Source organism: Acanthopagrus latus, chromosome 4 (assembly GCF_904848185.1).
Source record: "Acanthopagrus latus isolate v.2019 chromosome 4, fAcaLat1.1, whole genome shotgun sequence".
NCBI lineage: Eukaryota > Metazoa > Chordata > Actinopteri > Spariformes > Sparidae > Acanthopagrus > Acanthopagrus latus.
The window spans coordinates 12,146,340-12,174,013 of NC_051042.1; the positions used below are offsets into that span (position 1 = coordinate 12,146,340).

At 40.8% G+C, this 27,674-nt stretch overlaps 1 long non-coding RNA gene across 1 annotated transcript; it reads right to left on the minus strand.

Moving 5' to 3' along the window:
- Positions 1-14,388: 14,388 nt before the first annotated feature.
- LOC119018425 lies at positions 14,389-22,092 on the minus strand. Its single transcript, XR_005074755.1, has 3 exons — positions 22,030-22,092; positions 15,297-15,497; positions 14,389-14,550 (listed from the first exon to the last, which is right to left on the minus strand). It is a non-coding gene; the product is annotated as an uncharacterized LOC119018425 (long non-coding RNA).
- Between the last annotated feature and the right edge of the window lie 5,582 nt (positions 22,093-27,674).

Genomic DNA, 27,674 nt, shown 5'->3' on the forward strand with positions numbered 1-27,674 from the left:
TGATTCTGTTACACCATCATTATAATCCCCTGAATCCCCCGGGGGCCTCGAAAACCCACAGGTTCACTAAAATTGTGGTAATTTTGATTAACTGGAGCTTTCTAATTAAGCTAAAGCAAAACATCTGCTGAAACGACCAGGTCCTTGAGGTGGCCGGCCCTCCTTCATTACTCCCTCTTGAAGAGTTGATTAAAATCCAGTTTTAAGACCTTCATGTGAGCTCAGGATGATTGGAGAGAGCCAAAAAGAAAAAAAAAATAATAAAAAAAAATCTTTGGATGCACAAGGGTAGAAACAACGGCTGAGCTGCTTTTTCTATTTATGACATTTCACTCCGCCGTGCTATAAATAGGAAGTAAAGCAGCACCCGAGACTAGAGGTTTCAGTCTTAAGGTTGTTTGATTAAAATTGCAAGAGTAATTAAAGGTAACCACATCATCCTCCCAGCAAAGGTTGTGAAAGCGATTCGATTCCAGCTTGCGCATGTTTCCTGTTGAGTGCTCGCTATCTCTTTATGTGTCACGCCACTTTGTCTCTACAGTGTTGTGTGTGTTCTGCCCCGAGCAACATTTTAGCTTTGCAATCCAAGAGGAAAAGGAAACCCATGTAATGGATTTCAGGGCCTACTCATTTCCATTAATCTGTAATTTCCTTGGAAGTATTCTTTTGTTCATAGATTTTTGTTATGTTTCTAAATTGTTTTACTGCATTATTGATTATACCATAAACCAATGCTGTAAAGGCAATGAATTTCATATTTTTATTTGTTGCATATGATTACATCGCTTGTAGTTCTGTAATCTTAAGGAATCTTCAGAAAGGTGCACACTCATTATCCTCCTTCTGATTGCTTTTCAGAATAACATATCTTGGCAAACCACACGTAGCTTCCTCTTCATGCCACCTTAGAGTTTTATTATCACCATCCTTCTTTTTTTATCAAAACACATTTTTTTTCTGTCCTCAGGTGATTTTACTGCCAGCCCCTAAGAACATCATCCCCTCCCCAACAAAGTCGGGAGACAGTTTCTTGTTGCTTTCAAATCCCTTCCCTTAAATAACCCTCACGTATAACGCTGCAAGGTCCCATCTCAATCTACTGTTCATTCCTGTCTTGTGTCCCTGGAAGGGTTGTGGCCAAAAATACCATCCTCATATTATCGGATGCCCACTGTAATCTGTGACTTTGACACTCTCAGTGTCACTCGGATCAGCCTGGCGAAATCAGCTGTCAATTCAACCCTGTCTCCTGGCGCAGGCTTCTGTACTACTATTTTGTTTTGCCAAATAACTTTTGCAAGAAAGTTTAATTGCTGCCAGGTTTATGTTTTTATCAGTGAAGGTGTAACTTTTTTTCCTCTGCATGCCGACTCAACTACTTGTTTTTTTTTTTAGTTTTTTTTTAAAAGGGCCAGATTTGAACTAAAGTACAGAAGCCCTGAGGGGCAAGTGAGGAATCCTTTTTTTTTTTTTTGTCTGATCTAAGTTTTCTCTCTTGTTTATGACTAGAGAACTGGTGGGGAAAAAAAGTTGCAAGGACAATCTTTCAAAGTTCCTCAATCGTTTCTTTTCTTTTACACAACGGTTTTATTTTTTTCATGTTTTTTTCACAGATGGAGGAAAAAATTAAGGAACTTAAAAAAAAAAAAAATCCACCAGTTCTCAAGTAAAAAACACAGGAGAGAGAACACATTAGATCAGACTTAGACACACAAAATCACTTGCCCCTCAGGGCTTCTGCACAAATATGACTTTTAAATTTACTATGTTTATTCCCTTTATAATTTCATGCCATTTATATGGAGAAATAACCAAAACAGTTAAAGGTATTTTCAGCCAAAACATGTTAATTTCCTGACCTTTAGCAGGTGTTTTTTGAGCCTTAACCTAACCAGATAATAAGCACAGTATTGTCATAACATAACAAATGGATATTGAACCTGAAGAACTGTGAAGTTTCAAGAAATCCATTTTCCCTTTCTTATGGAAACAGGTCTGCAGATCATAACAGACTATGGTAACAATGATTACAAAATCTAACACATACCACCACAGATGGAGTCTCCTTTTGATGGCCAGAGGTGACTTTTTAAACAGCAAAGTGGGGCAGGGAGGTCCTTCTGCAGCTGCTTGCATTAAGGTTATATTAGTCCTCTAATTTCTGAAGGAAAGTGAGCCTATTAGAGAGAAAATACCTCCAATTAGACTGACAGCAAACTGGCCAGCTGCCCCAGAAACAAGCATGATTGCTGCACAATACCTAGGATGCCTTTAGGACAGCAGATCCACTTTCACTACATTCTAGGTAATGCTTGTTCATTAAGAGCTGTCCCACTGAGCCGGTTTTGTTTTGTGCCATATTACGAGGAAACGTTAAACTGTAAAAAGGTTCTGAATTGCTTCTATAAAATCTCTGCCTTGGCTTTTCTCCAGCGAACACCCACTGGTAAAAAAAAAAGGCAAAAAAAAAAAAACTGGGGTTGTCACCTCGAGAGGGGACATCGCAACAACAAGGTGCTCTGCTTTTGGTGCCTTCAGCACAGATGGCATCAATTAGGCTCTCATCCACAAGGGGAATGAGAAATTTCTCCTGACAGCAAAAAATCTGAGGAGGGCGGTCCAGGAAGCCAACTGGATAAACAGCAAAAAGATCTCTTTAGCAACAATGTCAGTGGACCGTTTTATTTCCACTTTGCTTTACATTACCTGGATGGATGAAAACCCTCTGTACATACAAGACTCGGGAGCTTTTACTGGAACTCGGCTTAAGTTGGCTAACAAATGCATTTCATTAAAAAGTGGTACAGTATTTCCCCAAGTGCTGCGACGCCAAGTACGGCTCCAAAAAGGTACGCTTTATGTTCCAAATTCATGCATAATGCCTAAACTCAGCATCCAAGCATATACTGCCAATACTGGCACGGTCCGTCCAGCTAGAAAGCCGGCCAACAACCAGTTAACTCCGATCCTGATTTGGCTTTATCTGCCTTGTTATTATAGATTGTAAATTAATTTAAGGGAAAAGCTGATGGCGCACTTTTTTTCTGCTCCTCTCCTCTCTCACAAAATCTATTTATTTCCACTCAGCATTTTGCCTCTCTCTGTCACTGTCAACACTAATCCTTCTCTAAACCATCTTCATTACATATATTTTCTTATTCTTAAAGTGTCACTTTTTATCAATTTGACTTAAAAGTTACAGTCAGCAATTCCTTCCTCGGAAGTCAGTCAAGAGCTGAACTGATGAACATCAGAGCCATTGTTCTGCCGCACAGTGCAAAGCAGTGTGTTCAATTCAGATCCAGTGTATAATTGTCTCAGTGAGATTCGACTAATGACTGCTGTGAATATTGCTGCTGACAGCTGTTGAAAGACCATGCAGCAACAATAACAATAGCAATAGCTAATGGGAGGGAAAGACCCAACTGGGGAGCTAATGGTCTTGCAACCCACGAGCGCTGTATTCAGTGCGGCTTACATCCACTAAAAAAACAATGCAAAGTTATGAATAAAGTTTAAGATCATTTTTGTCTTGACTTTAAACTAGCATAACCATGAGCACAAACGTGGCTAGAGGGCTGGAGTAGAAGGAAAACAACCCAGTTGGCAGAATGAATGTTAAAATAGGTTCTGCAAAACTACAGACAAGTTAAAACTGCAGGTTTCATGTTGCAACTTTTTTGTTTGTTTGTTTGTTTGTTTGGGTTCCGTTTTGTATTTCTCTCTCATGTCACAATGCTGTGCTTATGCTCTGGTTAGGGTGACACACAAAAACCACTTGGTTAGGGTTCGGATAAAAATAATGACTTGGCTTACAATACCTGTTTTGTCACCACAATCACGGATAGAGATTTAAAGACAACCAGTTTTGACTCCATAAAACAGCTGGGATAGCTGGATAAAAAAGCGGGCCATGGTAAGATTCTGACCTGTGGCCCTTTGCTGTGTACCCCACCTCCTCTATTTTCTCGAAGCAGTCTTACAAATAAAGCCATGAAAAGACCAAAGAAAATAAAAAGCTGGAAATATCCCCACATCTCTATAACAAATAAACAGCCTTGCCACCACAAAGAGATCTGTAAATATCCCTACATTTCCTTAAATAGACACCAACTTGATCCCATCCACTCCCCGACGTGAAAGTTGGCTAATAAGCCCATAATGTGAACATGATATGCCGCATTTGGTAATAATGGTAAACTTGGATGTATCAGCCTGAACATTGTTAGAAATAATAACTTAAAAAGACCTGAAACACTCTGAGGAAAAAGAAGTACTTGTCAACTGTATGAAGGGGACCTCACATTAACCAGTGCCTATTGTGAAGTCAAAGATATGATGCAAGCGAGTTTGGTGACACTGAAAGCCAAGCTGTACATGTGAGTGCTAAAAAGCTGGTTCTGCAGGGTCAAGAGTCCAAGCAGCTAAAGGAGGAAAAGACGAGCAGGCAGAAACATCCAAAGCAAAATGGCCTACGGCTACTGACAAAAGGGAATGGTGAAACCAGCTCGCAAAACAGCACCTGACAGGCTAAAAGGAAGAGCTTGGGAGCAGAGCAGATACGATGGAGCATGACTGAGGATGTCATACAGTATGTGACTCAGGAGAAGAAAGGTGTGGAGTTCATAAAAACAAAAGAGGCAACATCAGAACCAAAGTGGTGTTAGCGACAGCAAACAGTTGTAGTGCGGAGGAGAGACAGCGACAGAGAGAAGACGTCAGAAGGGAAGATCAGACAGATCAGACTGGAAGTGCCAATATACTACAAGTAAACAAAGAGCCATTTGATGGAATGGACTACAGGGAGTCTTTGAGCATAATGAAAAAAAGAAGGGACAAAGAAGAAAGGAGCTATGACAGTTTTTTTTAACAAGCATCACTTTAAATATGTAGAGCTACTCTTAAAAGCAAGAATCTGTCTTTTAAATATAAACAATAATTCCCCAAAAGAGACCTGAACCAATAATACATTTGCCTCTGCTTCAGCGCTGAATACAGAATCTTTTAAAAAGGTTTTTGTTACATATTCTGCTACAGCAATACACATAGCAAAGCAATGGGAAACTCAGGCCCTAAAACTTTTTGGTTGGTTGAGGAAAAGATCCCTGTTTGGGTTAAAGTAACTTATTTAACTTCACTTCTCACACGTATATACGTCATAACTTTAACTGGCTTTAACTTTTTGCCTCTACTTATCATTCCGTAGTAGATACTGATTGCACAGGCTGGAGAAAAATGACACCATCCGCATATAGAATGGTTCCCTTCAAGTCTGCCTTCACTGCCGGCGGGCAGACACCGGACAAATTAAGGTCAAGTTACGGCACAAAGGAAGCACGTCTGCCATGACGCAACCAAGACCAGAAAAAGGCATTGTGTTACCCGGTTTCTATCCCCCAGGAAACGGTGGGACGACCGGAAACTTTACACCGCTAGAAAAAAAAAAAAAAAAACCTTGCTGATGGAGGAGGCAGAGAAGATGAAGAGGAAGAGTGAAAGAAAGCCAGGTAAAACAAGAGCCCTAAGCCCACAGGAGTGGTGTCAAAATGTGTTCCCTTGCTGATACATGTACTTTTACTAGATCAGTAAGTAACACAACATGCCCACTTATTAATTATGAATAATAATAATTTGTTTTTTTAAGCCTAAATTTTTCGTTTCTAGATCAAAATTTCATTTTTATGGTGGCTTTTTGCTTGGGACAGCTAGTAATGCTGTTAGTGCTTATCACTGCCACCATGGCGCCAACAATGATACACACTGAAAATGCTCTGAGGGGGTAGAGTTGCCTTTCTCTGCTTTAAGATACATGATGTAGGTTAAGTACATTACCAGGTTTAAACAATTCACTGCTGACTTTTTGTTTCACATGGGACACTAACAAAAATCCCCTAACTGAAAGTCCTGTGTCTTTCGACCCAACCCACCACCCTGACTTCTGTCCTGTACGGACGTTGTCAGTATTTATATTTATTTAAGTTGCTGCTGTAATATTCACTACAGCCACTAGAGGCTGCCACTTAACCATTAAGGTAAATATGTGGCGTGATAAGCTGCTTGCAAACCCCTTCATGGTAGTTTTTTTTAAAAATGTTTTATTATTGTTGTTGTGGGAGGGCTGGCTGCATTCTGTAGCTTTAGCATGCCTACATTTTGAAGTTGTGAGGGGCATGATAGTCCAATAAAAAGAAACCATATATAATAAGAAGACATACGGTATGGCCCAATGTGAAGGAATGGCTACTCGTCAGGATTATGCTTGTGGGTGTCCAAAATCTTTATTTTAATTGAATATTGGTCTGTTTTGCATCAGTGTGTTGTTCATTCTCATGAAAATAATGACAGAATACATTAAAAGTTACGAATTAGAATTCCAAGTTCAGCTCTGTTTCTCAATAACAAAATCTCTTTACCCTAACAAAAAAGAGGGGGGGTGGGGGGCAAAAACTGGAGTGTCTTGTCAACAGAGACATCTTATGTATCCAAGAGATTCTTAAAAGTGTCCCATGGAGTTTTCCTGAACAAAGTTTCTGTTTACATTCAGTGTGTCCTTGTGGCATCCTTGAAGAAATGTGTTGAATACATTTCCCTCCTCATAAAACATTTGCAAAGCCAGCACTGGGCAGCAATTTTGAATCCAGCATTGTTTATATCCACATATTTATAGACTTGCTAGCAGTCTTTTTGCTCACTGCCTTTACTGGCACTTTGCTGCATTCCTCTGCACATTTCCACTACCTGTAGATCAGTCGAATACTGATAAACCATGGCCATGAATATGTATGGTTTACCCACACGCTGATTCTCATGCCTGCAGTGGAACAAACAAAACGGGCTCACTTAATGGGCTTCATGGCACTGTGAGTGTTCAAAAGCTCTTCGGGGCAAATTTAAGACATTTCTGAAAGCATCACGGGAGGGTTACTGCGACATTTCAATCAACCTATGTTTGCCATGGATTTATGAGTGACTTCTGTGTAGATGGTCATCCGAAAACAGAACAAAGCTCTGCTATATAAAAAAAAAAGGCTGAGGACATACTGCAGAATTCAGCAAAATACAGTCAACACAGAGGCGCCTTGTTCCAGCCTGACAGAAGCAACCAGCCTGCCACCCAGAGAAGCAGCTCTCTGCCACTCTGTTACAGCTTGTCTGCCAAGCTTCCACCGCTCTATCACTGCTGCTCCGACACCCTTTGTCTGATTCTCTCTTACATTTCTGCCACTGCCGGACCACCGTGAGGCTGTTTCTTTGCAGCTATTTCTACTCTTCAGAGCACCAGAAGTTTAAAAATAAAAGGAAGGATTTGATCTGTTCATTATTCTGTATTTGAGATATTGACTAAACCACAGATGATCATGCATGGTGCGAGCACTCAGCTTGACAAATGACACAAGAGATGTGGCTGTAACAATAGCAAAACTGGCAAGGGAGTCTAGCTAATATGACTCTGTTATCAGCAGTGGTGAGTGCATCGGACCACTTCCCATACTGGGATCTGAATTTATGTGTTCTGCATTAGTGAAACCGGATGTTTGTTGAAAATTCTGCATTTTAAAAGCTGCCTTTCCGTTCCACAAGGAAACCTGTCCGACAATTATTCAAACACTCCACAGCCACAGTTGAATTAATAAACAGAAAGTCATTCGTTTTTGACAACATTCAGGCGCTAAACTGACACAAAATGGTAATCGAATTGTGTTTCAGCCAATCGGGAATAAAAGCAACATGGACCCGAGAGAGATGATAGACAAAGAACAAGCGGCAGAAATGCCACCGTCAAGTCTGTCACGCTGTTTTCTGCTTATGCTTGTTCCTCTTGAATGATTACAGAGGCAATGAAGCACTGCACCATAGACCATTACCCTGTGAGTCCATGTGTGTTTGCATATTATCACTTTGGTTGTTGATGATTGCTCTGCGTGTCACTGTAATGAGAAATTTATGTCAAAGTCACTTTGACCTTCTACAAAAGATGTATGAATCATTAAAGGTTAAGTGTTCAGGATTTAGGAGAATCTGTTGGTGGTTACTATGTCCAGTGACACCTTACCACCCAAAATTAGAGGTTTATGATGTTTATTATTCTGATCAGAACCACTGGGTCACAAGCAACCTGTTTAAACTTTCATTAGTTCAAAGCTTCTCATAATAATTTTCAATTTTAAACCTTTTTCTACATTAACATTCTATAGGCAGTTAAAGGTCCCATATTATACTGTTTTTCATCGATTTCACACAGCTGTCAGAGGTCCAGCAACACTGTGTTTGGAATGTATTGCCCCAAACTCATACGTGATCCTGAATTTCAGCTGTCTAAAAGTCGCTCAAGTGAGCTCAACTGAGAGCAGGCTGTTTCTGTGCCTGCACTTTAAAATGCTAATGAGCTCCGTCTGTCAATGCCTGCCTTGCCTGCTACACGCCCCTCTCAGGGAGACAATACCTCTTACGCTAGTGGTAGCATGTGCTAATGTTCTACGGTGGATGTAACGCTATGGCTCGCCATGATGCTGTCTTTCAACCATACCAGTTTGACCCAGAATCCGACCCAGAAGGAGTGGCTCCTGAAGAAATACAGACTCTGCGGCTGCAGCAGGATGTTTCAGAATGGTCAGTGTGTCTGAATATGTTACTTAGTTTGTTCATCTGTGTTGTTACATTTACTACCATGTAGCTAATGGCTAACAGCTAGCGAAAGCTGTGTTTGTTTCCAACACAGCCTCCAAACTCTTGGACACTGTTCGCATAGTCTCTGTCTCCAGTCTGCACACGTTTCTTTTTTTACTGTGACAACCATCCCTCGTAATATTATTAACATTAAACTCACTTCAAACGCCATTACATAGCGGACTGAAGCAGAGCTAACTAGTTTTTACAGCCAACAACAGAGAAATGTGTGTCTAGCTTTGAGCGATGACATTGCAAAACTCTATCTACTGCTATCTTACCGCTGGACACACCAAACTTCATCTCGGGGATGAACGCCCCCCTCTTGGATATCTCTGGGGAGAGGGGGCTCAGAGGAGGTCGGCCTATGAAAATCTCTCCTGTCATTACATAATGACAGGAGCTGAATCTGAACAGCCTGTAGGATCCCGTTTTACCTGTGGATGGGCTGCAGAGACGATGCAGGACTTGTTTGCTTTCCTCATAAGAGTCCTTTAAATCACTTAGATGTTGTTGTTGATGACTTGGACCATGACCAAACATGTGCAATCTCACTATTCGTGAATATTCTAAGTGCTGTATCATAGGCAACTGGACGTGTTTCAGTTTCGCGAAGACGTTTCACCTCTTATCTTCTCCGGTTTTAACTAATTGGAGGGGAGTTGGAAGCTGGATTGGATCTTTTAGGGGTTTTGAAAAAGGTCCTATTTGGGTAGCTACAGGTTTTAAGTCCTCTCCTGATGTACTTTTATTCCTTCTTCTTCTGCTCTTCATTTGTAGGCATGGTCTCAGCCCAAAGGTTTAGGGTTCAGTTGACCCTCAGCCTGTGCTCCCTAAACCTAGCTCATGAAAGAATACCACAACACACGAGGGCCAATTCCACAGGTCAAGACGCTGCCGTCCACTTACATCTGAAGGGGAAAAGTCATTCATTTGAGGACAACAATGAAAACATCTTGGCCAGAGAAGACAGATGGTTTGAAAGAGGAGTAAAGGAATCCATCTGTCAAACTGGAACGACTGTCTTGGAACAGGAGGTGGCCCAAGACATTACTTATCACCCACTTACAATGCTGAACTGAATTTTCTCTGCCGGCAGCTTAAACACTCGTCTAGCCCTGGCAACCCACAAGAAGGCAGGTCAGTCCAACGACCCACAAGTGGCCCTAATGACACTGATACTCAGAGCTCATGTGTGTCCTTACCATGTGACTCTGTAAGGACACTCCCACACAGTTTAAAGGCCTGCAAACTCCTCTCCCGTTAGTTAGAACTGAAGAAGCCTCCTGGACGAGAGGTGAAAGAAACTTCAAGAAACTGAAACACGTCCAGTTGCCTACGATACAGCACTTAGAATTACCATGACCTAGGTGACTGTGGACCTTCATCAACATATTCCTGAATATGTTTAACATTTTTGGTTACAGTCATATCGATGTTCACACTTTTTATTATTTGTGGTGTTTTGCTCTCCTCTTATTTTGTACTGCCTTGAGATGTGTATTTCTTCTTTATTGCTGTCTTACTTGTTTGTCCTGTACATTCAGTGACACTCAGTTTCTCCCTTGAGGGTTTAATAAAGTATATCATATCATACTGTAGATTCTTCGCAATTCAGTCTAGTCTAGTCGTATGCAGTGACAGCTGTCTTTTTTCAGTTGTTTTCTGAACACAGAGCATAAAGTTTAAACTACCATTTAAAATGATAAGTTTTGAATGGAAAAACATGAAAAAACATGAAACAAGACTCATAGTTCCCTCAGATTTCAATAGAGAAAAGGTTTTTTCTGTAGTAGCAAAACAATATTACCCACTTCCACTGGAAATTCCTAGTCGTGTTTCTGCAGCTGGTTTGTAAAAGGATAGTAATCAAATGGTTTCAAATGATAATAACACGTAATAAGTAATACATTGCATCAGTGTTTCTCAACATGTTTTCAATCCCAAATCCTTGGATACTCCAGCTTGGTCAGTGTTCTTAAGCGTCAAACTATGATGCTCTTCCTGCACCCCTCTAGAGTCACTTTGGACTTGAAGGGCTCTACAGTAATGTAAGCAATAATTCAAAATGTCAGGTTTCCAACAATGCGTACAACACAAACTCTGCTGAGACTTTCAAAATGAAGTTTGCTGACAACACCTCACATATGATGTCATATTATGACTTTTGGACTGTTCTTAATGCTGTCCAATGCCACGGCTTGGTTAGGTTATATTTAATTTTGTACCATAAGTAAGTAACTCATATCATACATTGTAACTAATAAAACTACCTGGCATATGTTACAAAATTGCCTTAATTACGTAATTTACAGATGTTAACTTACTTACTCTTCCTGGTCACAAACAGGATGTAAACTAAGTAGCTAACTACAGTATCAAACTCAGAAGTGTATGGCGACTGGCCAGGCTGCTGTATCTGCCTTGGGAGTGCCAATGGGCTGCATTTCTTGCATTCTTTGCTGGCCACAGTAGGGGAGAGAGTTCAGTTTTTCCAATCTGCAACCACAACGAGATGCTGCTAAATCCTCCACACTGGACCTTTAAGTAGAATGTGGTCTTGCACAAACTGTTTGTAAATGACACTACAGTAGGATAGAACATGACTCTGGCTTGTACCTTTGACATCCTTTGAGCAAGTGAATGATGAAATGCAGCGTAGTTGGAACCAAAAGTATGCTGTTAGACCACTATACTGTGTCCCCTGCCTGTGCCTCTCCCCCAGTTCTGGCACACACAAGTTCAAGGTGACTTTCCAAACAGGTGTAGGCAGGATATAAAAAGGTTTTTAAAAAAAAGTCCTCAATGAGCCTGATGAATATGCCACTTTCACTGGCACAAATCTCAGACGAGCGCAGTGTGTCATCACAAAAATGGAGCCCACTGACTCACAGAAACTTGGACAGCTCAGCAACTGAATTGTACGAAGCTGCCAACACATAAGTGACAATTATTTTCCCGTGAGCACCGAAGTGACACTGAGCTCATCGCTGTGCCATCCTTGGCCTCAAACTCACTGTGAAAGTTCAGTCTGTTTGAACTTGGAGCTTGTGTGCAGCTCACCTTTCAAATTTTGACCATTAAGCTTGAGTGAGTAAGATGATGATGTAAGAAAAACAACATGTCACCCTTCACATGGGGCAACAGGCCTGAATCCTAGAATCAGCTACAGTCAAAGGTCTTGAATGGTTAGCAGTCTCTTCAAAATTCTCTCATTCGGCTGTTCTGCCAACATGAAACGTTTTTGTTCTGGTTGGCACACCTATTTTTGAAATGTTTGGAACATTTTGACAAGAATCTAAATTGATTCAGAACATGAAAGTTGGTTTCCAGCCGGAACCAAAAGAGGTGTGAACCAAAGTTGTTATTGTGTGTTATTTTGCAGATCAGCTTTCTGGAACTCTGTATCAGTATTGGCTACAACACATTGAAGTGATCCAATTAAATGTCAAGTGTTTTTTTTCTTTTTCAAAATCTTTCTTGGATCAAGAAAGAATAAACACCAAAGTACCTGACACCCATATAAAGATATATAATACACTATACATAGACACATGTATATAATAAATATAATACATTAATACATATAACATACATGTAACACATTAATATATATACACACATATACATATATACACAGATATTTGCACATATATTGTATGTTGTGTTCTTGAACAGTCCAGCATGTCTATTGTTAGGCAGACCTCTCCTCCCTGTCCTTCCATTCTCCCTGTTCAACTGTTGCCCCCCCCCAGTGAGGAGTTGAACAGTTTGAGGAACTCCTTTGTCCCCTGTGCCATCAGTCTATTTGTCGGGCTCTTTGGAAGGAGCAGCCTGGCTCTGAACCGGCTCCTCTGGCTGCTGCTGATGGTGTGCAGAGGGTGGTTGGCATTGTCCAGGATACCCCACAGTTTGTTGAGTTGTTTTGAGTTTAGTTGAATTTGAGTTGGGTTGTTCAGTTGTTTTGCTGCAACTTTTCAAGAAAGTAGCCAGTATTGTGTAATTTAACTCTATTTGATCTGGTCAATTTCAACCAAAAAAAGGTGCAGTTTTAAATTGCACATAGTGCACTCTAAGGTGCAGGTTTTTGTGTCATATTAAATCTCTCACATTCTTTGGAATGTTGATCCATAATCAGGTGTGCTTCATCATCATGGTAACAGCAATAAACGTGTAATGGTCATAGTTTGGATTTGTTTAACACCGGGACATGAAAATAGTTTTAATTTCATGACCTGTCAGACCTGGATAAGTCAGAATCTGACCGAGCGACAGGCCTGAACAACAACTGCAACAACTATATAGAAGTAGCAACGACCTCGCTCTGTTAAATTCAGACCCTCATAACCCGTTAAAAGTTTGAAATAGCTAGTTAAAAATACATTGTATTTATAAACTTATGGACGTAAGTTAAAACAAGTCAAAGTTGACTTTTGCTGTCAAATGCGATACAAATCAGTCTGCTGTTGTCTCACTTGTCATACTGTCACACAACAGTTTTCTTGGATGGTGTTCGGATGCATCTCTTTTTCCAGAGAGCTTACTGGAAAGGGGATTGGCATATAACCTGCGTGTGTACTGTCGTCTAAGTCTAAAGTCGTGCCATCTATTTATACCCCGGTTAAGGTTGAAGCGACTGGGCTGCAACACAACATCTACTGACACAGCACTTTTTTTCTGCCTAAGAAGCAGAATAAACATTCTTTAAGAAAGTAGACACACACACACACACAGCACCAACCAGAGTCAGTCTCCTCACCATCCTGACATTATCAGACGCTCACCCTGCAACCTCTGCCTGCAGTCTTCCTATTTAACCCAGCGTAGAGGCTGTCAGCACCCTGCTGACAAAATAATGACAAGATGGTGACAAAAGGTCAAATATCGTGTTGGAAGAAAGAGAAGTAATGGGAGCATGATAGAGTGGAAAATAAGACAGGTTCTGACTTACTAAGAGCAAATGGGCAGAAGGGCCACATCGGTGAATAGGTACGTGCGCTGATTAAGCATGAATGACAAAAGGCTTCCAAGTTGCATCTCATACAGGTAGTTGCGGGAAGCACACGAGTGTAAGTGTGCAGTCACTGCTGCACTGTCAGATTAGAGCTGAGAACCCATTATTAGCGCTGCTGCTATGTTGTTGATAGTCTGCTATCAGCTTGCTACTCCCTTTTAAGATGGACCGCTGAGTGCTCGCTATCTGGGATTTTGGTGTAGATTACAGTAAGTTTATGAGCTTCTGACTTCATGAGCTAAAATTGGTTTCAAAAAAGCATCAGGTCACTGATCTCCACTGTGTCCCCTCAAAAAATCCATGCCTTAATTTTCCGACTGAATTCACACTAATGGCTACTTTAATAATTTTATTACCTTGCAGTATTCTGGAGGTTAATATTATTTTGTAATTAAAGCATCAATCCTCATTTACAAACTGTATTAGGCCATATATCTCTAATTGATTCAACTGCAGCCTAATGCTGACTCTGCTCTCAGCTGTCGTCATACACGCGGTACCACAGTGTGACTGCTTGAATAAACAATGCGCAAGGTCAGTTAAAAGTGTTAGAAATGAAGGAAATTAACTCAAAGTGTTCAAAGAAAACATCTAACCAAAGTTAATCATCACGCTCACGTTTGCATTTTTAAAGCGACATTATGTAGAAATTCATATTTTTTTTTGCGATTTGGAGTAAGGGCAACCACTGTTTTTTAATAAAAATCTCAGGTCTATAATAAATTCTCAGACGACAAGGTGCTTACAACAAACAAAACTCATTACATCAAAACTTGTATCTTGAAGTAAACATGTATGTACACTGTGATCCTGCCCTCTCGCTGTAGTCACATGCTAACCGACTAGCCACGGCCAGTCCTGTCCCGATGCTGTAAGTGGAAACACATAACAATGGGTGAGGAGACTTAAACACAACACTCAGTGCGTTTACATGCACAGCTTAGTCGGATTACAGTCATAGTTCGACTATGCTAATCAATCAGACAACTGCATTTGTCCGGGTATACATGCCGGTGAGAAAATCGAATTATTGGCTGAAGCATGTCACCCCAGTACGATGGGAAGCGCTGTACCCATTTCAGCTCGTGGTAACAGAAACACCTCCGGCTGAACTCTTTATGTCATCAGCTGCCTTGGCATTTGAGAAAGATGGCGTACGAAGAGCAAGACGAAGCTACTTCTTTGTACACTTCGTATATGGTGTACATGATAACACAAACTAGATGCAAAATGAATCTCTTGCTTGTGGTGATTTCGGAGGAAAGACGCCGCCACTGCCGCCACTGCCGCCACTGCCGCCACTGCCGCTGTCCTAATTCCGGCTCACGGCCGAAAAACATCTCGAGCCTGCACAGAATGCAAAATCTGATCCAATCTGATGGAACGTATACATGCAGGACTAATGTGACTATCAATCGAATAATCTAGGTGTATTAAACCGACTATGAGAAATCCAATCCGGTCCGATTTTAGTCAGACTAAGGTGTATACGCGCATTTTAAAAGTCAGATCATAGTGGGACTAACCCAGCAATTCGGTTTTCTTGAGTGTCATGTAAACTCACAGATTGAGTGAATCCATTGAGTGAATGCTCGTCAGTTCATTCTTGTTTTACCTCGTTTCTGTCTCTCTTCCTCTCTGCCTTCTGTGCCTCCTCCATCACCAGTGCTCTTTTTCCTTTGCTGTGAGTTGTTCCAGTGTTACCTGGGGATAGCAACTGAAGAAAAGAATGCCTCCTCCTGTTTTGTTGCCGAATGGCAGACACGATTCCTTTGTCCAGACCAAGTAGTGAAAGTGAGGCTTCCAGGGAACCAATCTGTACGCGGATGTTGTCATTTTTACTACAGTGTGAAATCAATATTTACTCCAGAATGATAAGTTGAAGCAAAAAAAATAATGATAATAATAAAATAACTCTTGCCAGTTTAAATGAAGTAGCGTTTGTTGGCACCACAAATGCAAATATACAGTAGCTGAACTTTACCAATCCCTCACAGCCATCAACCATGAAGAAGCTCTGAATAAATTTACTTCAACAGTCAAACCAAGGTTTAAAGAGGTTGAGCTGCTTTTGACTTTTAGCTTGCCAATTACTGTACATGTAACCAAAAAAGCCACAGACCCATAAAATACATACCATGCTGTAGCTGATTGCAGGCTACAACCTCTCAGCAGAAAATTGCCCCTGACTTGGCACATGTTGCACAGCGAACAGTCAGTGATTTTTTCCTTCAGGATGGAAAATTTCTCAGAATCTTTCTACAGATCTGCGGCTAAACCTGTATTCAATAATGTCTGAATCTTTGCAGCTTCAAGGATAATTACATTGTGATTAAATAGATAGTCAAGACTTAGTTTAAATTAAGTAGATTTAAAACATTTAAATCGATGTTGATGTACTTTGTACTTTACATTTATGTAACTATTTCTTCGTGGTTAAAAACTGTGAATTTAGGTTATAATTGAATTGCACAGAGTTATTTAAATGTATAAAAATGGTCCCAACATGAATATGATAATATGAAACATTTAAACCTTCTTTTTCTGCCACTGATTTGCTCACATAATTAAATCTAATAGTTTCCAATGAAGTGAATTTTACACAGACGCCTAGTGCTCAAAACACCCAAAAACTAATTTGACAAACTCAACAGCAGTGTCTGTTTATATAATCCAGGGACCTTGTTGTGAACAGTTTCATGCTGGAACAAAATGATGTCAGTTGAGCTGCAGCTGCCAACTGTACCACCGTCCAGAGGGAAGCATCTAGCTGTCTAAGATAGCTAACATCACAGCTCAGCCAAGGATGACGCCATTAATGTTTACATCCCTGCTGTCACAAGCAAAAGTCTCGGAAATACTGATTCAGTTCCTTTATCAAACCACTTTTTGATTTTTGGGTGAACTGTACCTTTAATCACTTTCAAGTTGCTCATCACTTTTCTCTGTAGGATTCCGTTTGTATCAGAAAATTTCTGCATGTACCATTGTTACTAAACCATGTCTTACCTAACGTAAGAGCTGAGATCATATTTTCAACCATCCAAGTTCAACACTTGTCCACATTTGCTTATTCACTTTCTTGCCTATACAGTATTCTCAACAGAAAAACACGTTCATCACTGCGACACATGATTTAGAATTTGTCTTAATCAGCACTTTCACAAGGTTTATTCATTTTCCTCTAACTCTAACCCAGTAACTCACAGAAATGAGCGATTTTATGAGGGAGTCCGGGAGATTTCTGTCCCTCTTTGTTTGCGTGCTGTTGTTGAAAAGAGCTTGATGGGAAGATTGACACTCCTCGAGTGATACATATGACACCTCCATCAGCAGCCAGTTCACTTAGCTGGTCTTGACTGGCTCTGCCAGAGTCAGTCTTCCCATCTAACAAGGCGAGACAATTGATTATTTGCTAAATTGTCGTTACCTTTCATGTTTGTCAGTAGTAAGTATGTGGCCCAATCTCAGTGTCCTCCCTAAAGCCTGAACAACTACAAGTTAGTGTGGGCACAGAATACGAATGGGTCAGCACCTTTTGATATTTCACTATGCTTTGAGGGTTTGAGACTTTTTATTTCATTTTTGAAATACATAATAAAAACAAAATAGGAGTACACAAATACACAAATATTCAGTTGGTTCAGAGGTTTCTGGTTATAATAAATAAATAATAAAACGGGTCCCCAATGTTTCAAAAGCATTTTAATATTTTGATTTAAGCAGATAAAGCATTTAAGGAGAAAATCTGGACTATCATATATTTTATAACATTTCTGGCTGGTAACCTGTTTAACAACACTATGCTATGAACTGTGGGTAATTCCCTCAGGCACAGTCTGCAGAAATGCAGACTTGTAAAAAGTGTCCAGAAAGGGCTTTGAATGTCTTTGAGAGAGCCCTCGTGCACCTAATGATCTGACCATGGGACAACCCTAAACCCTCTCCAGCTTGCTGGGAACGCGCCCCAGAGTCTGTGAGTCTGTGAGTGTGGACACTGAAGGACCGGGTCTGTGTGTTTGACCAGTAAGGGTTAGCTCAGTAAGCTGTGGATGAATGCAGTATAACAGATCTTGGCCATTGATTGAGAACAGTGGTTTAACTGTTGTCGCATTAGATGAATGGACACCTGCCAGCCAATCAAATGACCAATTTTCTATTTTATTGTGACCGATATAGAGTAATAAAAGAGAAGAATGGCAGAGTATGGTTCATCTGATTGCACATTTTGCTTGTGCACAATGCTTGGTACACAAGTAACAGAGGACAAATGTGCCAGTGGTGGCCATTCCCCGCCAGATTCTGGATCACTGCAGGCCCATCTCCACAACACAGACACACACAGACACACACCAATGTGTATATCCATCACAACTTAAATCGTGACAGTGGCATTCCATTCATTATGGAAGTATGGCACACACACACACTTCGGCCAAATCTCTGTCATATACCGCACCCTGTCTGGCATTCCCTTAATTTGTCACTTGGCCTTTCAAATGATGGTTTACAGGGACAGAGAGATGAGCAAATCATTTGATTAAAGTGGGGCATTACAGTGAGTGTGGAAATCGGGCTGACAGGAAAATGTCCCAGATGTTACGTTTTGGACAATGAATATGCAGAGGGGGGTGAGACTCCTGGCAGTTGGCACAGGTTCATTTCCCCGCATTCGGATGGCCTCATTCCTGTCACAGCCACAGCCACACAATGTCCGTCTACAGAGCTAAAAATAGCGACAGAAGCAAAGAACAGTTGAGAATTGTGCTCTCTTAAGGCTGCACTGACCCTGGACACATACAACTAAGTTGCACCATCATGCACTGGGATCGTTTTCTTACGTAGAGCAGTGTATAGAACACTGTAAAAATGACCAGGCTATACATCAGCAGCCACAATATGTCTTCTGAAGAAAATTACTTTGGTTTCTACCATCACCAACATGCAGCTTACCCAGACAGAAAAACACCAGAAATTCCCCTGGTGCTCAACTAGCTTGTTTCTGAGTCACAGGCTGGGTCCACAGATCACTCATCGTGATCATCAAAACGACTCTGCAGCATAGCAGAGTTCTTGATGGCTCCGCCGCTCCCTTTCTCCAAGAAATCAGAGTTGGCTATCCTCTCCGCTGTCGCCTCGACCGTCCAATCTCTCCAGGATCAGCCAGCTCAAGTGCTGCACACTGCAGACAGCCGTAAAATGTCCAGCCTGCCCTGGCATTGTCGCTACAGTGGCGCTGCTTTCCCGGGTCAACTTAAAATATATGAAACTGTTATTCTTGGCTGAGGCAGCGGCTTTGCCCCTGACTTTTCTCCCTATCTGCAGCAGAAAGTGTCTGTTTCATCCTTCACTACCTGCTTGAAGAACCTCCTCCAGTCAGTCAGTTTGTCTTTCATCCGGATAATAAATTGAGTAGATGGGAAGCTGTTATGTTCCTCTCTCGCTACCTGTCCCACTCCACCATGGTACAGTTGATCCCACTGAGCTGCATCCTGCGCCCCGCCACTTTTTAAGTGAGATTTCCCAAACTTTATTCTTAAATTTAAATGTCACAGCAAGTGATGGCTTGTCGGAGGTATAGTCACCCCTGGAAGCCTTCTAACCATCCCTCATGCTGAGGTTCGACACAAGTATCACCCTGGAAATGATTTAATTTGACAGACATGGTGTGTCAGGAGAGAAAATGAGTGCTGGGTTTGAGTAATCTGATGCGTCTTGTGGCCAAGTCACAGAAGGACTAGGATCTCCTAATCTGTATTTGAAAAGTTTTGTAGTCTGATTCTGGCATCGGAAATCTCTGTCCATCTTACTGAGGAGAGAGAATACCAAGAGGGCAAAAGTTGGTTGGTAAAAGAATAGTGTAGTGTGTAGTCCTAAAACCAACAAACAGCTTTTACACACATCTGGTTCCCTCGTCTATGAGTCCAATGAAGTGGTTTTCCAGTTATATACCTGAAATAAAGTCTGTGGTTACCACAGGATTAAGATATTTACACTTTTATTCTACTATATAAAATGCATCATTAAATGTCCCCCAATTTAATTATAAAGTTTTTATGCGTCTTAAAAATGACGGTTGCTGATAAGTGGCTGAACATGACTATGGACATATTCAGGGATTTTCAAATGTCACAATGAACACGGACTTGTCTACTCACTCGTCCGACTTCAAACTATTCTAACTTTAACTTTCCAAGTCGTAGACTGATCAATGTACAGAAAATGTGTGTGGTTATTGTGGTGTACTTCGTGGTGGTGGAGCTGATGTGACCGCAGTGTAGTTTATAGGTTTATAGTTTATAACGTTACCTCTTTTCTTCAAGCGATTTAGTATATAATTTATATTAGAAAATCACAAAAGTGGTGTTCATTTGTAAGAACCATCTTTCTGTAGGTATCATAAGCATGTGTTTGACAAAAAGATTATTTTTTGGCGATAATCCAAATTCCAATTATATTAATTGCTGAAAGAACCACATTGACTTGTTAATATCAGAACCGGTGCAATGCTAACTTCCCAGTTATCCTATAAAAATCCATTATCACTAGACCATTCTATTGTCTTTCATTCACTGTCGACATGGAATGTTGGAAGAACTCAGTTATGAGCATTTTCTTTGGCCTTTGATATTCAGATATTAAATATAAAGCTTAGTAAAACTGAAAGAAAGCCCTGTACAGTACACTTTATCAGCTGAATCGAATGTATAAGTATTAATACTGGATTGTTGATGATTGATTGTGGATTTGTAAGTATACCTTATGAGTCCGTTTTTGATAGAATTTCCTCTACTTTTTGTTTTACTTAAGCCAGGAAGGAGATATTACAGCTGCTAGAAATGAATATCCTGAACTCTTAATAAAATCCAGTAAAGGAGACATTAACCACCTTTCTTCATACTATAAATCATAATTACGGTCTGTTCCTGAATGCAGCATAAAATTATTGTTACTACCCGAGCTAAAGGAAATTGAACTGGTGGAAACAGATTTTAGTGAAGAAGTAAAGATATCATGATATTGTATTATTCTGGTAAAACTACTGAAAAGCCAGCCATACCAATAGCACTACCATAGTCTGAAAGTATCGAAAAATTATTTAAAAAGGGGCATGCAGCATGTAGCTTTGGAGAAGAAATTTAAACACAGAATTGTGTTATTTTCAATAATATTACGGTAAATAAACAAGCTGTTCTCAGAGGAAAATGAGGTCCCCAGAACACTGTTTGAGATGAGAAAGGTGGCAGGGTCCGCCAAACATAAACAAAGTCAAATGTGTGAAATGTGTTGGGAAGTTGAAATTGTGTTGTTTAAGGTCAGTTTGTTTATTCAGTTTATTCAATCATGAACATGAGGAGTTAAAAATCAGTTGGTAAAGCTCTTTCCCTTCTGATCAGTATTTTATTTCCCAAAGCTACCGAGTGTATTTTCAAATATCAAATGTAATTTCTGGCAAGAAAAGCAGTAATATATCATAACATATGATAACATGATATGTTATCATATCTGGTGGTGCTCCCAGCGGCCTTGGTCCGAGATCTCTCCCGGTGTGGTTGGCTCCCCAAAGGTAGCTTCCTCCATGCACCAGGTCCCGCTGTTTATTTCTGTGAGGCACTTTGAGGTACTTTTTTTCTGTATGAAAAGCACCATATAAATAAAGATTGATTGATTGAATGTATATAAGCTTTACTGCATACAAAGAGTCCACCAATTATCAGAGCCGATATTCAGTTCTTTTCTGAATCTGTTTTTTTAAAATCCCATTGATTTAAACATTTACTTTGGCTCCGTAATCTGCAAAGTAACTAGTCAGTAAAGTAATCAGAAATGTGGTGTAGTGCAGTGGAAGGATAAAGTAACAAACAATGAAAATACTCTAGGAAGGTACCTTGATAGTGTATTTAAATACTACATTCCAGATAATGTATTTAGTCACATCCCATCTCTGGATACAAGTGCGAGACCATAGGATTTCTTATGGAGTAAAAAAAGAAAGTGTGTTAATGGTTTCTCAGTAAGGCTGCACATTTAATCAAAATGCTATGTACTTGGCAATAAGGTATATTACAGTATTATCATGAAGTACTGTGGTGCTGCTCATATGTCTTGGCCTTCAAATCTCGTTCTTCAGATGTAAGAAGCCATGTTTGTGTCAAGGGTTTAAAGGGGAAAACTAAAGGTGGACCCAAATGCAGATCCGAACAGGAGGCAAGATCAGGGAGAACAGAACCAAGGGAACAAACGAGAATAAGTCCAGGGACCAAAAAACAAAGTAGCAAATACAAATCAAAGTTCAAATCAAACCAAAAAAAAAAAAAACAGAAACCAAAATCTAGAAAAACACATACCACTGGGAGAGTGGAGACGCGAGGAACTTGGGAAGAACATCACACCAACAGAAGCAACGAACTGACAAACACAGGCAGGAGGGAAGGCAGAGACTAAGTACACAGACACTGATGACGAGATGAGGAACAGGTGAGGTGGAACAGCAGGTGAGATAACGAAGGGGAATCACTTTGGAAACAATGCTGGCAGACAGGGGGAGACAAACATGCATAACAGGGGAAAGCACAGAGGTAAGAACACAGGAGATGACACAAGAGGGCAAGGAACCAAAACATAAGACACAAGACACAACACAAAGACATGGAATCATGAACCATGACAGTTTGATTGGTACAGACCCCAACAATGTCCTATCTTCATAACGATTCATGATTTTCATATTTTTTTTTCTTTTTTACCATATTAAATCGACACGCAGCACAGATGCTTATGAGTGAACCTTTGTCTGCGTACAGCGCAGCCATCTTAAATAACTTCTTATGTGTCTGTTTTCACAGCACCTCTCGTATCTCTCTATTGGAAAACAGCAAGAATTTTATCGCCTACCAGTATTAGGTTGAAGCTAGGGTGGCCTCTGCTGTGCTTTTTGCTCACAGTTCTCTGTCCTAGATATGTGATTGATGGTGGCGTCACCATCCATACCTCTGAGAGAAAGACACTGCAGAGACGAGGTAAACACTAGAGAAGTTAGTTTGTGTACTTTCTGTGCATGTTTGCATGCTGTAGTTGAGCCCGAAAGCCGACTTTTTAAAAAGTCTGCTTTGCTGCAAAATGTATTCCTCTTTTTTGGGATCATATCGCTGCAGCAGAGTAATCGATGTTCACAAACTACACTGTGCATCTCCATCTAAGGAGCGTAGGCGGGCTGTCAGTTTTATTTAAAGGCATTGTTTTTTGAGGAAAAACTTAACGACAGATTGGACCCACTTCCTGTTTCGTTGTGAGATTGAGTCATAGTATTTCTGAGAGTTACTGTTATTCGGCAGCTTTTCAGGACCGCTGAAGGCTGCTAGAAGGAGCCGTGTGAACATCACTGCGCTCTCTGACACGCTGAAGATTAGTTTATCATTTTTAATGAGTGTGATTTATGCTTCTCTTTCTTGATTTTTTTTTTTTAGGAGCCCTTGAAATTCTCGCTTTTGAGTAAAACTATTAAATGTCATTAACTAAGGAATCTGAGCCGCTGCTGCGCTAAACTCACACTACAGCTACCAGAGCTTGTGAAAAGTCCTGGAGTCGCCACGAACCTCAGTTATGCCAGAGTTGCAGATGCAATTTGTGGGCACGCCATTATTTCCTCACAGGCGTCATATGACGATAATGTAATGACATTAAACAAGGAATTCGTGTTTTAGTGATTTAAAAATCGCAGCATTTGTAATGAGTTTTTCCACATATTTCCCTGACTGCATACATCACTGTGCTGGGATAAAAGTGGTTGCAGGCTTGACCTCAATAGGGCATTCCACTATCAGTCTTCCCTCTCCCTGCAGGGTACATTGTTTGCCTCCGTGGCACACCGAGGCACTGGTTAGTTAGTGTCTGTCCTCATATCATCTCCCTTGCCGCTGCGTTTTTCGGCAAAGGACGTTTATTTTTGCTGAACCTTTTCGTTTATTGCGCTCAAAAGAGAGAAGTTGCAGCTTCTTTAGCTGAGTCATGGGTGATGCACTGAATAAGCCAAAAAGGTGCCAATTGTATTAAAAGGATAGATGAATAGATATTATCATAAAAAAAGGAATACAGGGAATTTGGGGAAATAGGCTTATTTGTGTTTGAAGAATCAGCCCAAGATAAGAGGATTGATGTCGGTCTCATTGCTTTGTGTGAGGTGCAGAGCAGGAGTGAAGCGCTGTTTAGCCTAGCTGAGCCTGATGACTGGAGGTCGGGTGAAATAGCTGGCCCACCCGGCTCTTTTCAAAGTCACTGACAAATTAAACAATATCTATTTCAGGCATAAGACAAGCTAATTGCGATTCATAGTACTGTTCTGATAGTAATTAATGTATGCTTAAACCTGTTAAAATGGCCCCAAAACACACTGGAATCACGGTACCTTACATTTTGTTAAGAAACAAAAATTGTATTAAGATACATATCAATCAACCATAACAACAACAAGCAGTTCAAGTTCTTCAGAGAGACTTTATGTCCAGCACAGCATTTTCAGAGGCGAAATTCTTGCGGCCGATGTTCAGAGCATGCTATCACAATTTCAGTTGGTCCCAGTCTGACAGGTAGAAATCTATGCCACATGAAGCTGGACCTCCCTCTTCAACCCACCATCATACCTTACAGCACATTTGCAAACCATGAGGGAAGATGTGTGATTCATCCGTCTGCGGTTTACCACGTGTCCCTCTGAAATAATGTATCGCCTGTATCATCTGCTGGTTAGCCCTGCTCCATATGAGTTAAATCTGCCATGTGTGATGGCATTGCTCAATATTGCAATGACGATATGGTAACTGTTTATATTTATATTCATTTTTGTTAACGTTACCTCGCTCCTCGGCCATCATGTCGGTGAACCTTGCCAATCGGCACCAAACTGGCACCAGCATTTGAGGGAAGCTGGTGGATGGCGAGGCTTCATTTGATTGACCAGATGGTGCGAATGCGTGGCCCGTGTATCCAGGGCTCCATCTGATATGGAATGCGTGCGGAGGAGTGTGAATGCATGGCCCTTGTGGATAAAAGGATGTTTTTTTTCTATTCATCATGTTTAAGGCAAGTCTTTTATGCGGAGTGAGCTTGTGCAGTGGAGCTGCTTCTTCATCGTGTCGGAAGGAGCCAGTCGAGGGGGTTCGGCATCTCATCAGGCTGCCTCCTGAGTAGTGTTGTCACTACACACAATCTTTTATATTACGAAACCTTGAAAAATGTTGATATTTAATAACCTTTTTGACACTCCTGGTATAAACTGATGCAACACTGAGGGCATAAAAGTTTTCTTTTCACGGCTTGTCGCAGATACTCTGAATGTAGTAAACACGGGATATCACACTTCAGTCTTTGGTTCAGGCCTTGGAAATGAATATTGAAACCAGTTTAAATATTCAGAACTGATACTGATATAATGATATGTTTGATAACACTACCCCAGAGCACGTTGCTTCCGAGAACATGGAGGACAGATTGTACATTTCATCTGGCTCGGGAATGCGTTGGTATTCCCCAGGAGAGCTTGAAAATGATTAACGGGGAGAGGGACATCTGGACCACCTTGTGGTATGGATGAATGGATGGATGGATGGATGGATGGATGAATGAGCAATTACTGGTCAAACTGAAAAAACAATGTCAGATTTGCTTTCCCAGTGATTTCACTCTGTCCCTGAACCTTTACGTTTTTTATACAGGAGAACTTAAACGCACAAGCCAGTTAGAAGTGAAGGGAACCAATTAAACAGTCCTGGTCATTTCTATATATACAGTAATGTACACATGACTCCACATGCTGAAAGTCCTCATTAATAAAAGATGCAACACTGAGACACTGTACATGAAACCCATTCAGTAGCATTAACATGAATTCCTATTACTGTGGTCGCGACATGCATACAAATCAAACTCTGGTATTGAGATCTGAATCTAACACGGCTTTCAGATAGAGATCAAAGACTTCCCAATTTTGCTCGAACTTCTCACACACACACACACACACACACACACACACACATCACAAAGTCTCTGCCTTGTATTGGGTGCTCTGAGCCGTAGAGTGCCTCACACAGGTTAAAAAACTTTGGGATGGGCCTAAATATGAAATGATGCGATCTATCGGACAGATCCTCCGATCGTTGTGATTGGAGAAGCAAACTATTCGGTCTCTTTCCTCCTTAAAGCCTGCGCGTGTGTCTCTCCCCTCTCTCCCAGTGCCTGGGCGATGAGGGTGCAGCGAGCATTAAAGGGCTGCTTTGAACAAAAAGATTCAATATGAAAAGGAATGGGATATTAGGCACCATGAAGGCATCGTGGAGCAGCAGCTCTCCCTCCATTGAAGCTGCCACATAATTAGATAAAGGTAGACGCTCCGCCGCGAGTCCGTCCCCGTTGAGAATTCCGCGCGACCCACAGGTCAGCCCGCAGACAGAACGGCAGGAGGAATGCAAGCTGTTTCTACCTTCATGTCAAGGTGACATCACCTCATAACAATAACTGAGAGAAAGGAGAAGAACACCAAAAGAATATTGTATGAGAATAATGTGATGATAAAAGGAAAAAAAAGGAGGACACGAGGGCACATCTGTAAAGGTAAAAGCAGACACATTGAAGTTGTCTCACTCTTTCCAGTCTGCTCCACTGTACAAGTCACGCTTTTCAAAAGAAAAATCTGGGGTCTTGCTAACCTCTATGGCATGTATTTATTTTTATTTATTCTTTTTTTTTTTTAATCAGCCTCTCCTGACAATAAAGTGAGAATGCCTTCATAAAAGGCATGCGGCGAGCCAAAGTGAATGAGTGTTTGGTTAAAAATTTCTTGACATCTGGAATCTCGCACATCTCCGCAACTGGTGTTCTCTGAGAGCAATCGATGTAATGCTCACTGAGATATCTTTATCTAAAAATCTCAAAAATATAAATGTTCTTTGCCTCAAGTCAGACACCCCGTGTAGTTCAATCAATCCCGAAGCCTGACATGCTTTAATAAGCATAGGTACACATTTTCCACTTTCAAATCCTTTGCCTCATTCTGACCCAGTTTTCACATACCTTGTGTGATATACTGACAGGCGAGCCCCCTCTGCTGCACAACAAAAAATGCTCTGAAACTCGCAGAATTGCAGGCAACGCAGGCCTTTGGGTGATTGTTTTTCTTTGGAGCAGCGATAAAAAAAAATCCTGGTGGTTCAGCACCGCAAACCTTCGGAAGTGAATCCAAAATCGACTCTTAGACAAAATCTTTCTTATCACTTTTATGAGTCAGTGGAGATGTGAACTGGAGCAAAAACCCAACCCAAAACAGAGAGAAAATTAACAATCTAACCCACGATGATGAGGGGGTGCTCTGGTTCGCTGTGTAGGAGGCTGAATCTGTGAAATGATGGAGCATTTATTTGAAACTTTACCCTTGAGTGAGCTTAATTTCTTCATGGCGCTGGCAGTTGTGTGGTAGAAAGCGCATCCTCAGTGCCCATAAAAATGATCACTTATTAAGAGTTGCTCTGCAAAAACTTTGGCTTAATGATACTTTGCCGTAGACTTTAGTTACTTTACTTTTGTTTGTGTTACTGAGAGATTCCTGAGTAGATTCAATTCAAAGTAGCTCTCCAGTATAGTAAGACATGTGTAATACCATCATCTTATCACATATTTCATGATATAATTTGAGGGGGAATATTTATGCTATGAAACATCGCACACAAGCAACACAAAACAACACAGTAAATTGATTCAATTCAAAATGATTTCCATCTCACACCTCTCTAGTCACATGTTCCCTGTGAATTTAGTGGAGCATTGAAGTGTTGATTGATATCTCGATCCCAGAAATGTCGCCGATCATTGTGCCTAATTTCTCACAAACAGACAAATATTTTTTGAGAGCCTTATATTAGACAAAGCACAGGTGAGACTAACTGTCCTGATGGCTCTGCTTCATTGATGCACCAGTTGGCAAACTGCATGCATCGTGGCAGGG